This window comes from Schistocerca gregaria, chromosome 3, assembly GCF_023897955.1.
Source record: "Schistocerca gregaria isolate iqSchGreg1 chromosome 3, iqSchGreg1.2, whole genome shotgun sequence".
Taxonomy (NCBI): domain Eukaryota; kingdom Metazoa; phylum Arthropoda; class Insecta; order Orthoptera; family Acrididae; genus Schistocerca; species Schistocerca gregaria.
In genome coordinates, this window is record NC_064922.1 from 677,513,188 (window position 1) to 677,528,928 (window position 15,741).

Genomic DNA, 15,741 nt, shown 5'->3' on the forward strand with positions numbered 1-15,741 from the left:
CATTCCGACGGATTTGGGCAGTTCCAGCAGGACAATGCGACATCCCACACGTCCATAACTGCTACAGAGTTGCTCCAGGAACAATCCTCTGAGTTCTGCAGGCCTCGAAACTTCCCGGACATGATCATTATTGAGCATATCTGGGATGCCTTGCGACGTACTGTTCAGAAGAGATCTCCACCCGCTCGTACTCTTAGGATTTATGGACAGTCTGTAGGATTGACTCTGCCAATTACCTCTAGCACTACTTCAGTCATTAGTCAAGTCCATTCCACGTCGTGTTGCGGCACTTCTGCGTGCTCGTGGGCGTCCTACACGAAATTAGGCGGGTGTGGCAGTTTCTTTGGCTCTTCAATGTTGCTGTTGTACACAGAGCATCATCATAAGTTATTTTTAACTTACATGGCAACACACTAGTTAGAATGACTGTAGAACTATGTTAGGATCAAGACTTTTTTTGTCATCAGTCTTCTGACTGATTCCTTTCCTGTACCGACCTCGCCATCTTAGAGTAGCACTTGCAACGAACATCCTCAATTAATTTCTGAATGAACTCCAATCTAGTTCTTCCTCTACAGTTTTTGCCCTCTACAACTCCCTCTAGTATCGTGGAAGTAATTCACTGATGACTATCAGATGTTCTATCATCCTGTCCCTCCTCCTTGCAGTGTATTCCAAATATTAAATTCCTCTCGGATTCTGTGCAGAACCTCCTCATTCCTTGCCTTTTTGTACGGTCCAGAGTGACTTTAGATCCAAATGGCTACTTTCTTAGGAATTCATGTATTACCTCTATGATACAATAGCGAATTTCAGATAAATTGCATCAAAGTATATCCCCAGAAAATCGTTAGAAATATTTATCACTTACCCATACAGTTGTGTTCTTCATGTATGAACAAGTGGACAACTACTGTATATCAATTAGCGCAGAAATCTAAATGCTTCGTGTGTATTGTGGATAACACTTAATGTTCGGTATTATCCGGGATGTGAGGTTTATTGCTGAAATTCGAGACATGTTAATCAGTTAAGGTTTAGATACGATATCTGTTTTTGTGTAGCGAAACGTGCCATACAATGCTGGAATTATTATTATTGTTGTTATTTTGGATTCGTCAAGGGGATATTTCGAGTTGTGGCTTGCGTTACTGAGAACTTCGGTTGCAACGCGTTCACTACACTTAAAATGTTTCAGATGGTGTCCTTGGGTAAATACGAGGCAAGAGCCATCACACGTTTGAATACCTCAACTGGTGGACGAGTGTGTCAGAGACTTTCAGTTGCGTAGTGAGGTGTCTGATTGTGATCTGTCCATCACCTCGAAAGGGAGTGTCCGCACTTTTGAGCCCTGCAGTCACAGCTGTATACCGCTGAGTCGCAAGCGGGAGATCGGACAGTTTTATGCGATCTCGTTGCGATGGTGACAGACGCCCCACCCAACGACTGACTGGGCTTGTCTCCGTAGACAATGTGCAAGCTCCTATGAATACAAACAACGCTATGGCTTTTCATCAAAATAAACTCAATGGTAGCTCTCTACTTGGACCGCACCTCCATTATAGAAGCCATTTCGAAGGCTACGTACAGAGCCGTCACCTGTTGGAGCTTCACGCAACAGTAGGGGCTGAAGCGAAAATATTCCACTATGTCCCACGACAAATTCACGCCTTTCTTTAAGCGAAATTCGTCAAGAAAAAAAATTGTTGCATTTCTTATTGGAATCTCCTTATAAATGCGATCTCATATAAAATGATAATATAGTATAGTGCAACTGTTGTAAAAGTAGCTGCAGATCTGGAGTGGAAACAATGATAAACGTTTGTTGCAATAAATGTCTCCAAACTGGAAGTGGATACGAAAACGATAGAGGAAAACTGCGAATACACTCAACAAACAATAGGTTCCAGAATGCAATATTCACTGTGCAGCGGAGTGTGCGCTGATATGAAACTTCCTGGCAGATCAAAACTGTGTGCTGGACCGAGACTCGAAATCGGGGCCATTGCCTTTCGCGGGCAAGTGCTCTACCAACTGAGCTATCCAAGCACGACTCACACCCCGTCCTCAGAGCTTTATTTTGAGGACGGGGTGTGAGTCGTGCTTGGGTAGCTCAGTTGGTAGAGCACTTGCCCGCGAAAGGCAATGGCCCCGATTTCGAGTCTCGGTCCTGCATACAGTTTTGATCTGCCAGGAAGTTTCAAACAATAGGTTGTATAGCACTACAGGAAAGTGACACTGTGGTCTTTCAGAAAATAATATATTTGAATTACCGAGTAGCACACAAAGGAACTTCCGTTCAAGTTCAGGTCAACATCTGATAAACCCGTATAAAACATAGCAAAATAGGTATTAAAGAAGTTTCCCGATATGAAGATGTTAGCAGAAAGTATGTGTGAACTGCGAGAAAGATGATGCGCAAAATAGGAAAAAAATCAAATTAAGCATTCTAAAATCCCAACCCTTTCATACGCTAATCCTACATTCCATAAAATTATCTCCTACACATTTGCTGACGACTTATACAAGACGTCTGTAGCATAACTTGCCAAGATGATGTGTCTTCGACGACTGCCATTTTCACGCCGGCCATCGGCTGTCCGCTGTTGGTGGTCGGATGTTCAGTCCAACGGTCGTAACTCTGACAGCGATGCTCAGTGATACACATAGTCCTGCCTAAAACGCATTTTTAGAAAATTTTAACGCCGAAGTTCCCCCATTATGGACCGTGGCTACACTATTAGCCATCGCTTCATCAAACATCATCTCCAAGAGACCGGATCGCGGGATTGCCTTACAAAACAAATAAATAACTTCCCGACAATTGGACCGTTAAGAGACACAATGCTATGTTGACGGAGAGACATTAGCAGACACCGAAATAATTTTTAATAACCGCCGTGATACGCCTGGGCATTGAGTCAAACAGAGTTTGGATGGCGTGTACAGGTACAGCTGCCCAAGCAGCTTCAACACGATACCACAGTTCGTCAAAAGTAGTGACTGGTGTATTGTGACGAGCCAGTTGCTTGGCCACCATTGACCAGACCTTTTCAGCTGGTGAGAGATCAGGAGAACGTGCTGGCCAGGGCAGCATTCGAACATTTTCTGTATCCAGAAGGACCTGTACAGGACCTGCAACATGCGGTCGTGCGCTATCCTGCTCAAATGTACGGTCTCGTAAGGATCGAATGAAGGGTAGAGCCACGGGTCGTAATGCATCTGAAATGTAAAGTCCACTTTTCAAAGTGCCGTCAATGCGAACAAGAGGTGACCGAGACGTGTAACCAATGGCACCCCATACCATCACGCCTGGTGATACGCCAGTACTACGATGACGAATACATGCTTTCAATGAGCGTTCACAGTGATGTCGCCAAACACGGATGCGACCATCATGATGCTGTAAACAGAACCTGGATTCACCGGAAAAAATGACGTTTTGCCATTCGTGCGCCCAGGTTCGTCGTTGAGTACACCCTCGCCGGCGCTCCTGTCTCTGATGCAGCATCAAGGGTACCCGCAGCCATGGTCTCCGAGTCCATGCTGCTCAAACGTCGTTGAACTGTTCTTGCAGATAGTTGTTGTCTTGCAAACGTCCCCATCTGTTGACTCAGGGATCGAGACGTGGCTGCACGATCCGTTACAGTCATACAGATAAGATGCCTGTAATCTCGTCTGCTAGTGATACGACGCCGTTGGATCCAGCACAGCGTTCCGTATTACCCTGCTGAATACATCGATTCCATATTCTGCTAACAATCATTGGATTTCGACCAACGTGAGCAGCAATGTCGCGATACGATAAACCGCAATCGCGATAGGCTACAATCCTCATCTGTGAGGAAGTGCTATGCGATTATCAAAACTGTATTACTCAATTACATTTCAATTAAATGTCACTATCCTTCTGACAAGCAGGTATAGCAACATGCATATTTGAATTCTGTAAGTTACCCATAGTGCATCAGTAAAACAATATTTGTTACTTAATAAGAAGAGAAATGCAAAAAAAAATTCTTCGTACATATACCAAATATCAAAATTCTGTTTCATGGTGGCATAGTAGGACACTACAGTATGTAAATCGCCTAGAATACACTTCTCCATTTTCCGATGGAATACTGTTTCTTTATGACCTTTATTTCCCTTTAAGTTTGTGTTGATTTCGAACATATGCAATACACACATTTATTATTTGAGAATTCAATTTGAGTGACATCGCGTCTTGATATTTTATTTTTAATAGCGATAAATTTGCGTCATTTCTGACGAGAATTACGTTACTTAATGATGCACAGAAATCACTTTAACCTGTCAACTTCCTGCAGGTAATTCCTAAATGGCATTATATGAGTTTTTCAGCTCTTACAAAGCTGCGTGCATTTATAACATGCAATGGTGCTGTGCAGCACCCAAGATTTATTTTTAAAACACAAGTTTAACAGACAAGTAAATTCGGGACTATGCCACTGACTTACATTTGCAGTTCCGTACCACACATTTTTGATGGCCTTCACTGCAATCAGTGTAATCAGAACCTTCATCTGTAGCTGGGAGTTTGCACGTATACAGTTAATATAATGCTATGCCTGGCATTACGTTTAAGAACGTCACTAAACTAATACTCCCGAGGAAAGACGTAACTATCCCACAAATAGTAGGATAGCAATCAAGCATCAATCAGGTGCAAGCTCGACAGAATCACGAGCACATATGTCTGTGTAAAACACATCCGCAAACAATACTTTATTTTGGAAACAAAAGGCCCTTCGAAACATTCAGAATCGTCAAAAGTGATTTACTTTTCTGGAGCTCCATGCCAGTTTAAACAAGTGCTTGTGTCTAGGGAGTATTCGTCATCTGTCGACCTCCCACTGTGTGCAAACTCTTGGCTGCAGTTGTTACCACAATCCCATGACGAGATGCAGAAAACCGGAAAACGAAAAAAAAAAAAAATATCATTGTGCATTACTTTTGTAGTGGATAAGGTTTAACATTGGGATGAATCGTACAGAGCGAATGTATTTTAGACTGATAAAACTGTAATCTTTGTAGTTAATATTGATTTTCGTATATTCAAATCTGTAACACCTACTTAAGAGGAGGGAAAACGGTTTCATATTTTTGTCAGCTTTGCATGTTGTATTAAAGTTGAGTCTGAATATTGTTCCCTTATAACTGATACAGCTGGTACTAAAGCAATTAGTAATGTTTTTTTTTCTTAATGCCCATGACTGCTAGATGTACAGAACTCACATAACAGCACTTTGAAAAAACCTGTATTAAGAGCGCAGTTACTCATTCTTGTTACGGCACAAACAACTGTTCCATGGCGAAGGGCAGATAATTAGTAATGCATAAGGGAAGGTCATAGCTACAAACAACTGATGTATGGTAGTGAAAACTGAGTTGTAAATGCTTAACATGTTAATGATATTTTTTGCAGTGCCTTCCATGTCCAAGCACTTTTTATTGACTTTCAATATTTACCCCAATAAGGTTTGGGTTTCTTACAGTTCTCATGGAATCATCAACTTAACTTAATTCTAAAGTGTTAATTGTCCTCCCTCAGCAAAAACTCAGCTTTTTGATTTCTTAGGTAATCTCTTTAAGACCAACTGTTAAGTGCCTTGAGTTCTTCATTTACTACCTAACATATGTTGTGGTCTGCTGTCTGTAACTACAGTGTTTCAGGCATTATCAAAGGGCTATGTCTTGTTGTTCTAGACAATATAACGAATTTCATCCACGTATATCAAGTGTAAGGTGGCTACAGGTTTGACCACGCAATCACTCATCTACATACTTTGCCGTGATTTACAACCAGAGTTAGGTATCATTCAATAAGTTGTAGATCGGATAGATGAATATTTAAAGAAGACTGACATTTTCAAGTACACCTTTTAAATACACTCCTGGAAATTGAAATAAGAACACCGTGAATTCATTGTCCCAGGAAGGGGAAACTTTATTGACACATTCCTGTGGTCAGATACATCACATGATCACACTGACAGAACCACAGGCACATAGACACAGGCAACAGAGCATGCACAATGTCGGCACTAGTACAGTGTATATCCACCTTTCGCAGCAATGCAGGCTGCTATTCTCCCATGGAGACGATAGTAGAGATGCTGGATGGAGTCCTGGGGAACGGCTTGCCATGCCATTTCCACCTGGCGGCTCAGTTGGACCAGCGTTCGTGCTGGACGTGCAGACCGCGTGAGACGACGCTTCATCCAGTCCCAAACATGCTCAATGGGGGACAGATCCAGAGATCTTGCTGGCCAGGGTAGTTGATCTACACCTTCTAGAGCACATTGGGTGGCACGGGATACATGCGGATGTGCATTGTCCTGTTGGAACAGCAGGTTCCCTTGCCGGTCTAGGAATGGTAGAACGATGGGTTCGATGACGGTTTGGATGTACCGTGCACTATTCAGATTCCCCTCGACGATCACCAGAGGTGTACGGCCAGTGTAGGAGATCGTTCTCCAGACCATGATGCCGGGTGTTGGCCCTGTGTGCCTCGGTCGTATGCAGTCCTGATTGTGGCGCTCACCTGCACGGCGTTAAACACGCATACTACCACCATTGGCACCAAGGCAGAAGCGACTCTCATCGCTGAAGAGGACACGTCTCCATTCGTCCCTCCATTCACGCCTGTCGCGACAGCACTGGAGGCGGGCTGCACGATGTTGGGGCGTGAGCGGAAGACGGCCTAACGGTGTGCGGGACCGTATCCCATCTTCATGTAGACGGTTGCGAATGGTCCTCGCCGATACCCCAGGAGCAACAGTGTCACTAATTTGCTGGGAAGTGGCGGTGTGGTCCGGTCCCCTACGGCACTGCGTAGGATCCTACGGTCTTGGCGTGCATCCGTGCGTCGTTGCGGTCCGGTCCCAAGTCGACGGGCACGTGCACCTTCCGCCGACCACAGGCGACAACATCGATGTACTGTGGAGACCTCACGCCCCACGTGTTGCGCAATTCGGCTGTACGTCCACCCGGCCTCCCGCTTGCCCACTATACGCCCTCGCTCAAAGTTCGTCAACTGCACATACGGTTCACGTCCACGCTGTCGCGGCATGCTACCAGTGTTAAAGACTGCGATGGAGCTCCGTATGCCACGGCAAACTGGCTGACACTGACGGCGGCGGTGCACAAATGCTGCGCAGCTAGCGCCATTCGACGGCCAACACCGCGGTTGCTGGTGTGTCCGCTGTGCCGTGCGTGTGATCATTGCTTGTACAGCCCTCTCGCAGTGTCCAGAGCAAGTATGGTGGGTCCGACACACCGGTGTCAATGTGTTCTTTTTTCCATTTCCAGGAGTGTAGTTGTTAAAGCTTATTGCATGAAAGGTGATGGAGTTTCTTTATTATCAAAATGGCATAATTAATGATTGCTTTTACTAGCAGAGGTTGGAATGCCAATAAAAATGAAACGTCAGGCGTAACTCAACTCCTGGGTGGAAAATGCCGCACAGGTGTGTTGGTCCTGCTTGGCACAGGAAGTAACCAAGACGAACTGTTGGGGCAGGTTAGCACTAATGCACAATACAGCGGCGGCTGGCCGGTTATGTAGCGAGGCCGGAAGGATAACCGGATAATACTTCGGAAACTCCAAAAATCTTGTACGCAGCAGAGAGGAACGAGGAAGCGTTACCTCGGAAATCACGCAGGCTGGGTTATTTCGGAGAATATTTACTCTGAGAAGCGTACCATTGTACGTATTCTTAATTAACGGGGATGGGTATCTCCTCGCAAACTTTTCACGCTGGACGACAGAAGGCTAAAATATGGTTGGTCGGTGTTCGGAAGAATCTGTAGAGTGGGAGAATATTTTGTGGTTTCGAGAATATGATTCGCTTTCTGCAGTTATAAGGGAGGGGAGCCGAGCTTTGCTGGGAAGCCAGCGGTGGAAAGAAATTTGTCTTCAATTTTGGGTGCCCGCGTGTGACGTTCGCTCAGTATCAGCTTTTGTTGGTACAGACAGACCTGTCGTCTTTGCGGTTAGGCACCGTACTGCACTTATAGGGTTCTAGACTTCGCCTCTGGGTAGGGAGTCGTCGTTCAGTACACAGCGTCCAGTGATCGAGGACACTTCTTCTGCCTATACTCACGTTGAGACGTTATCTGAACTCCTTCCTTGTGGCTGGGAGTTCGCGTTTCTCGTCTGTAGAAGTAAGAGAGGAGAAGACCGTATCAGATTACACTAGTCAGAGGACCATCTTCTGCTCTCCTAGTGTATGAATGATGTTTTTTTTATGTTTTTGTGGCTGGAGTTCTTCCGTCGTCGCAGACGTGTACGAGAACCATAACTCCCACGCAACGGACGCACTACATACGGTGATATTGCTACATGCTTCGGCTTACTAGGGCTATAAAGCTAAACAGTTGTGATCACGTAAATTTTATTTCCACTGAGGTTTGCACACCATTGTAGATCACATTGGAAGTTAGTGTCTTCTAGTGTTTGGTACGTCGCGGATGTTACTCATCTCATGTTATTTATATTAGATCGCGTAGCCACAGAAAGGGTCAGATTTGAGCAATTGATCAATGATATTAATTAGGAAATCCATTTGTATATCTTTATATCCATTGGACATTGATATATAAACATTTGTAACACGTAATGGAGCTTTAATCCACAATAAATGTATAAGCAGAAACAGCATTTATGATTTGTAGTTACTAGTTCCCTTAATTATTCATGTATGTTGATATTGTAATTGATATGTTCATCCTTGTATTACCCATGAACAAGCTACTTTTTCAGACCTGATATTGTTGAACCTGTATTGCTATTATTTTGGAAACTATTATATGTCTCATAAATGAGTGTGTAAGTAGTCCTGTAAGTAAATAATTACATAGGTCTTGAAAATCTTAATAGCAGAAATAAAACATTGTAATTTCCTATAGCACCAGCATTATTGTTCGTTTAAAGCGGTATGTTTCCCTTATGATTTATATGCTATTGAATGGAACGGAGGAAATAATTTCTCTTGTTTGCTGAGAGAACTTACACGCTACCAGCGTACTGATGTCTCATCTAAGCACGCTGATATTTTAAATTTTAAGGTGTTATTGGTTCTTATGGTTTCGTGCTCCATGATAAGTAACATCTGAATTGTTTTTATTGCATAATTTGTTATGGAAACTACATGTAGTTTCGTGAATTTTTGTTGTAAGTTATCTTTGATAATAAAACACCATTATTCATAGTAATTTGTTAGTTTCTGTTTCTCTTTTCTTCTTTTAGTTACATCACTCCCTTATTAGCAAATATTGAGTACTTTTTTCTGTGTTTCCCTGTCGTTCATTTTTCTACCTCCTGTACCAACTTAAATTTCCTTTTACGAAATGTTCTTTCTCCTTCCGTTACTTACCGTAATTGTAATAAAGTTGTGAAACTTAGTACGTTGACAAAGAACTTAGATCTTTCCTCACAGTTGATTTTCCAAATTAAGGTAATTTCAGCGCCAAATTCTACTTTTTTTTTAATCTTTTAGAGAGCAGTCGAACTTTTTCACCTTTCATCCAGTGGTTTTCAGCTATTTGATTTATGGTTGTCACAGTGTTATACTGTCAGCTGATTTGTTATTCAGTGCGTAAATACAGAGATAAATAAGCTCTTTTGCAATAACGTTTAGTATTTATTTGATATCCCCAATCCCGTATTTTAATAAAGGGAAGCAAATACTCGACACGTAGTTATCTTGGCAGCCTGCGTGTTAATATGAAGCGTTATATTGGTAAACGTACAGATGTGGCACAGTCAACTTGATGAGAACGCGATTGGCTTTTGATGGTCAGTCTGCATGAGTTATCACGTAATTGTCTCTGAAGAATGAAATAATGCAGTGGAATGTATGCCTGACTGATATGAACTTGTAACAACAGCTAACATGGCTAAAAACAAGGGCAAACTACAGCAGTTACTTTTCCTGAAGATGTGCGGCTCTATTGTACGCTTAAATGATAACTTCATTCCCCCAGGGTTAAATTTTCTGGAGGTAGAAAAGTCATCCATTCGGATTTTCGGGAGGGAACTTCTAAGAAGAAAATTGTCACCAGAAAAAGTAAAACTGGCATCTTGCGAATCGGAGTGTAGAGTGTTACATTCCTCAGTTTGGTAGGTAGATTAGAAAAGTTGAAAACGGAATTGGGTTGGTTGAAGGATATACTAGTGACTAGTGAACTTCTGTGGCAGAATGAAGAAAATTTCCGGGCAGGTGAGTACAGGCACAAATATAAAGTCAAATAGAGCTTATGCAAGAATGGGTCTAATAATAAATAAGAAAAGAAGAAAGCGGGTAAGCTACTATGAGCAGCATATAGAAGGCAATATCGAAGCGAAAATAGACACCCTCCATAGAAGTATATGTATACCAGCTAGCTCTTGAGGCGATGAAGACATTGACTACATGATAACATAAAATAAACTCATCAGATATTTAGAGGAGAGGGAAACTTTATTTTAACGGGTAACTGCAATTCGGTGGTAAGAAGAGAAAGAGGAGGAAAAATACTATGGAGAATATGGAGTGTGGGAAAGGAATGAAAGAGGAAGCCGCTTGGCAGAATTTCGTACAGAGAATTATTTAATTATCCCCAAGATTACGTATCGTGGAAGAAATCTGTGTACGTGGGAGTGACCGAGACTGATTACACAGGGTGAGTCACTAACTATTGCCACCAAGGACAACTCCGAAAATGTGACAGGAGCTGAAACGATGGCAGGACAAAAGTTGCGTGAGACAGCGTGGGCCATAATATGACGTTGGTGTTTTGTTGCTAGGTGGGGTCGCTTCAGAGATATGAGGGTCAACCATTTTTTTAATTGGATGCTGTAGTTTGGTACTTATTTTCTCATAGCTGCTATAGAGGCGGATCCAATGATATGTAACAGTAAGGTCTTTGAATGTGCCATGAACGTCCATTTACAGAAGGTGTTCGCAGTGATGACCATTGGTATGAATCCAGTGCTGCAGTCTTCTTGTCATGGATTGAGTGGTATTCCTTATCACATCGGCACTTATCGAAGCGCATGTTCTGACAATTATGTAATGTTTAAATTTTATATTCATTTCGTATGATAGATGCGGGTTAGATTCTGACATTTTACCAAGTGTGATAGGTATTTTGGCTTCCCTCAGAGACATTAAACTTAAGTTTACTTTGTAGAAAATCTTTCTTAAAGCAATTTCCTGTTTTTTGTCTTTTTAAGGATCTGAGTATAGATGCATTGACAACAGGTACTAGCCTATCATATCTTATTTTTTGTTCATGTACATGGAATAGACAATTAAAGAAATTGTATTAGGTGATTCTTCCGTCGCTTCTTCGTATAACGGCATATAACGGCATAATAATAATCTAAAAACACTACACAGCTTACGTTCTACTGGATTAATTTAGTGAGGTTACCCAGTTTTCAGCATTCAAAGCCATTATCAGAATGTGACTGGCTATTGTCGTCAAAGAAGTTACAGTTACTAGTCAACAGTTTTGGTACCAAATAAAATTACTTCACTTCATTGTGATTAATTGTATATTAGACAAGCAGATACAGACGTAGCAACTAGACTGACTGAAAATAAACACAGCTGGAGGATGCAGAATTCTGACTCCACTTTTGTTGACTATGTTCTTCTCTTAGCTAACAAAGGCCAAAAACTCAGTGGAAGCATAGAACAGAACACATATCCAGTCCTAAATTCTGATTTGATATTAAATTAGCAAACACAGCTGAATACGTCACGTCTCCTAACCTTGGGGTAATACTCAGGGCTTCCATTACCCCCCACCATATCTATTCCTTCCTATTCCTCCAGTTTCCTGTATATATTACTTTCTTTTTATTTTATTGTTATTTCCTGTGAGCTAGGTGTACAACCTTGGGATGAAGCCAGGGATATCTCACCGAGGAGTAGGATAACGAAGGTATAATTTGAAGTGTCCGTTCTAGGATCCCATGTTATTCTGTGGATAGTTGTTCTTAGAATACAGTTTCCGTCCACTTAAGTTGACAGCAAGAGTAAAGCACTCTGGCTCTCTTCGCGTAAGTCATTTCTTTTTTATTTAGTAAGTCGTTTGCAAAAGTAAAGTGTTTAACAAGAAGAATAAGCGTTCCTGATCGAAAAACTTTTGGCTTGAAGGTATTTCGAGGCTGGTCAGTGCTGTAAATGTGTTCACGAGCGTAATAGGAAACACGGAAAATAACGCAGGCCCATTCAATGAAAAGATTAATGCAAAACATTTGCCAACCACGTAAAGGTACTTCCATGTGTGACACAACAAGCTGTCATAAAAATTGTGAAACGATTAGCTACTTGTTCTTTGGCCAATAGGTGATCCTTCTAAAACTCTGAAAATATGGGGAAAAAATATGCAGCAAGTTTCACTTGACACAAAGTTTCATCTAGCTCGTCGACACTGTTGTTAGAACAAACGTAGAATTTAGTTTTAAAGAATAAAACACGTAAATAGTATGCTCTGGAAAGGTAGCAGAGGCTACAGTTGCCGATACGTGGATCGCAAGTTCCAAGTTGCTTGCAGTAAATTATACGACTCGATGAAGTTGTCAACTGAAGAGCTCCACCGTCAGTTCGGTTCAGATGTAACGTTGCTAGGAGAGATAATGTTCCATGGCAAGTAGCTCTAGGCACAATGACAAACTGTAAGTAGGCACCTAATACAGTAACAACCGTAAAATGCAGTATCCTCTGTGAAATAGTTGGTCTTTTCAGAGTCTTCAACAAATTGTGCAACACTGACAATTCTCTGAGCCGTTACTGGCTAACTTTCTGTTGTAGTTACGTTTTAAAATGATTAATTCATTACAGCAGCAACGGCTGGCCTACGGGAAGAACCTCCGATGAATTACTGAGCATTACCTGTGCGTCCAGTTTCGCAATTCGTGGGGGTACAGAAATACTGTTTAGATGACGTGATGGTTATTAATAATTATATTGAAGTCTTCTTTCAAGAATAAGTTGTCAACCTTGATAATGAACGAACAAAATATTTTTTGTACTGCTGAGGTTGAAATTTATCTGTGCCACATATCCAAACGGGAGACTGTTGTTTCTATATTTCACCTAAATCACTGGGGAACAAGAACAATTTCATACGTAACTGTGGCCTGTGCAATCATCCCTAGCAGCTATATGTAGCCTAGGAGCAAAAAGAGCTGGTTGTAACTAGAGACACGATACCTTCACTATGTTGTTTTCACAATCATCTTAGCTGAAAACCCTCAATTCTGTTTTCAGAATAAAAATACCTAGACTTAAATGTGAAAGAATTAGCAGAGTTGCACATGGTGCTGTTTCAAATGTAGCATAACAGGAAACAGAAAAGGGAAGAAGGTCTGAATTGCTTTAAAAAAGAGCATAAAGCTCAAAATGAGAGAACCGATATAATTAACAATATAGTCTCTATCGTCCACAACCTTTAATTGTTCTGCTGGTGGTCGTCTTGTCAATGACAAAGAAGTTTCCAAGGGACAGAAAGTTATCACCAGACGCGCAGTGTCTGAGAGTCGACAGTGGCTAAATCATTGATGGAACAGAGCAATATCTGAAAGGAAGACACTTTCACATGAAAGTTTGTATGACTGTTCAACTGAAATTAAAAAACGTATCTCGCATTTCCCTCCTCTCCCATGTTATGATCATGTAGATTCAATAACTAAAAGTTCCTATTAGCTAAACGATAAGTACCAACGCTCTTACAACACGCAGGTAAATAATATTTTAATGGTGAATATGGAGTGCATAATTTGACAATACGAGGGTTGGAACTTAAATAGTGGCAGCACTGCTGTGGAAACACTACGCAATGGAATGCACTATTGTCACTGATAGCGCATGTTGTTGACATATGTACCTTACCTCCGAGCAAATGGACTCGCCCGTCCCACGTCACCGGCGTGCGCACAATAGAGGGAAACACAGTCACTTGTGAGCGAGCGATCTAACGTAACGGTGTCACTCTGTTTTCCAACAGGAACAACGGAATTGGATCAATACTGAATGAGCCAGAGATCGTACAGCACAACAGTGTCACCAAGGTCTTCAAGAGGCGTGCGGGAATCTGCGTTACCGTACAGAACAGTGGCACGTTGGGTAAAAGCCTTCAACGGAGGTCGGAAAATGTGGTAGACATGCTTTGGTCAGGTCATCCTAGCGTCTCTGAAGAAGAAGTACACGCTGTTGCCGCGTGAGTGGGCAGTGATCGATGCCATACGATTCGTGAGCTCGCCCACGAAACTGGATTCGCGCATGCGACTGTGCTTCGCATCCTTAAGGAACGCCTGGGCATGCGAAAATTGCATCACGGTGGGTTCCGGAAATGCAGAAATGGATGCACTACGACGCTGCCCAGACGCACTTGGAGCGCTATGAGGGCGAAGGAGAGGCTTTCTTACGCCGTACCGTAACACTGTATGAGACATGGGCCACATTTTACGAGCCAAAACTGAAACGCTAATCCAACGAATGGCATCAGTATGGGTCGCCGCGAAAGTCGAAAGCGCGTCAGAGCCCCAGTATTGTGAAAGTTAAGGTGGTGCTCGTGTACGACTGTGATGGTGTTATTCCAACGCATTACGTTCCCCCACGGCAGACCGTCAGTGCACAGTATTACTGTTCATTTTTGGAGCATCACCTGCGACCACCTTTACGAAAGAAGCGGTGACACTGAAACCTTCCCGTCTAATATTGGATGAACGTTTGCTTGCTGACTGAACGCTGCGTCTCTTAAAATCTTTTAACTGCTGCTCTGTCAAGACTACCTGCTGATTATTACGACGAAACATAAAATGTGTTGTCGCCGTGGCCCTCAGTCGTTACCTGAAATTATTAAGACTGATTCTTACCTTTAATTATTTATACTGGATCGCCATCTGACTGCTACAGCAAACTGTGGAATGAATATACTTACTTCTCTTTAACATAATTATAAGCTGCTGGTGGAGTTTCATAATACTTTGTGACTGGAATTCTTTAAGTTGAAGTTAATTTAGATTTGATAAAAGCTGAAGCTCAGTTTAGACTTTTCTTTTAAGATAACAATAAATTCCGTAAAGCATTTACGTGAATGATTTTGGGATGGAAAATTCTTAATGCATTTAATCTGGTAGAAGTTAACTATATTCTGAGAACGATCTTGACAAACAATTACAAGGGGTATAGTTCTTTACAAAAATTCTTAAAAAGTAGCGTTGCGCTACATACCTAATTTTCCATCAAAATTACATAACTATATTCTGAGAACGATCTTGACAAACAATTACAAGGGGCATAGTTCTTTACAAAAATTCTTAAAAACTAGCATTGCGCTACATATAGCGAGTGGCTGGCGAGCACACCGCTTCTTTCAAAGTGTTAATTCATACCTCGCTTACAGCGACCTCCTCTCATGTCTCGCTAGCTACGACTGCCTCGTCTCACATCTTACTCGCAACTGCTCGCTTCCAACGCTCAATGCTACAAAAGTGCGGTCTCGCCGCCAACAATGGTTTTTGGTGCAGACAATCCCTGCTACCATTACAGATGTATTACTGCGCGCTGTTTCCCGCTCTTTCTCAAAATGTATCTATGCGCGGTTTCCCGCTCTTTCTCAATAATACACAATGCAATTTAATTAACAAAACAATTTAAATAAGAAACAGTTCAGATAATTACATGCTAAAACAGTTTAAATACGCCTATTACATAATTAC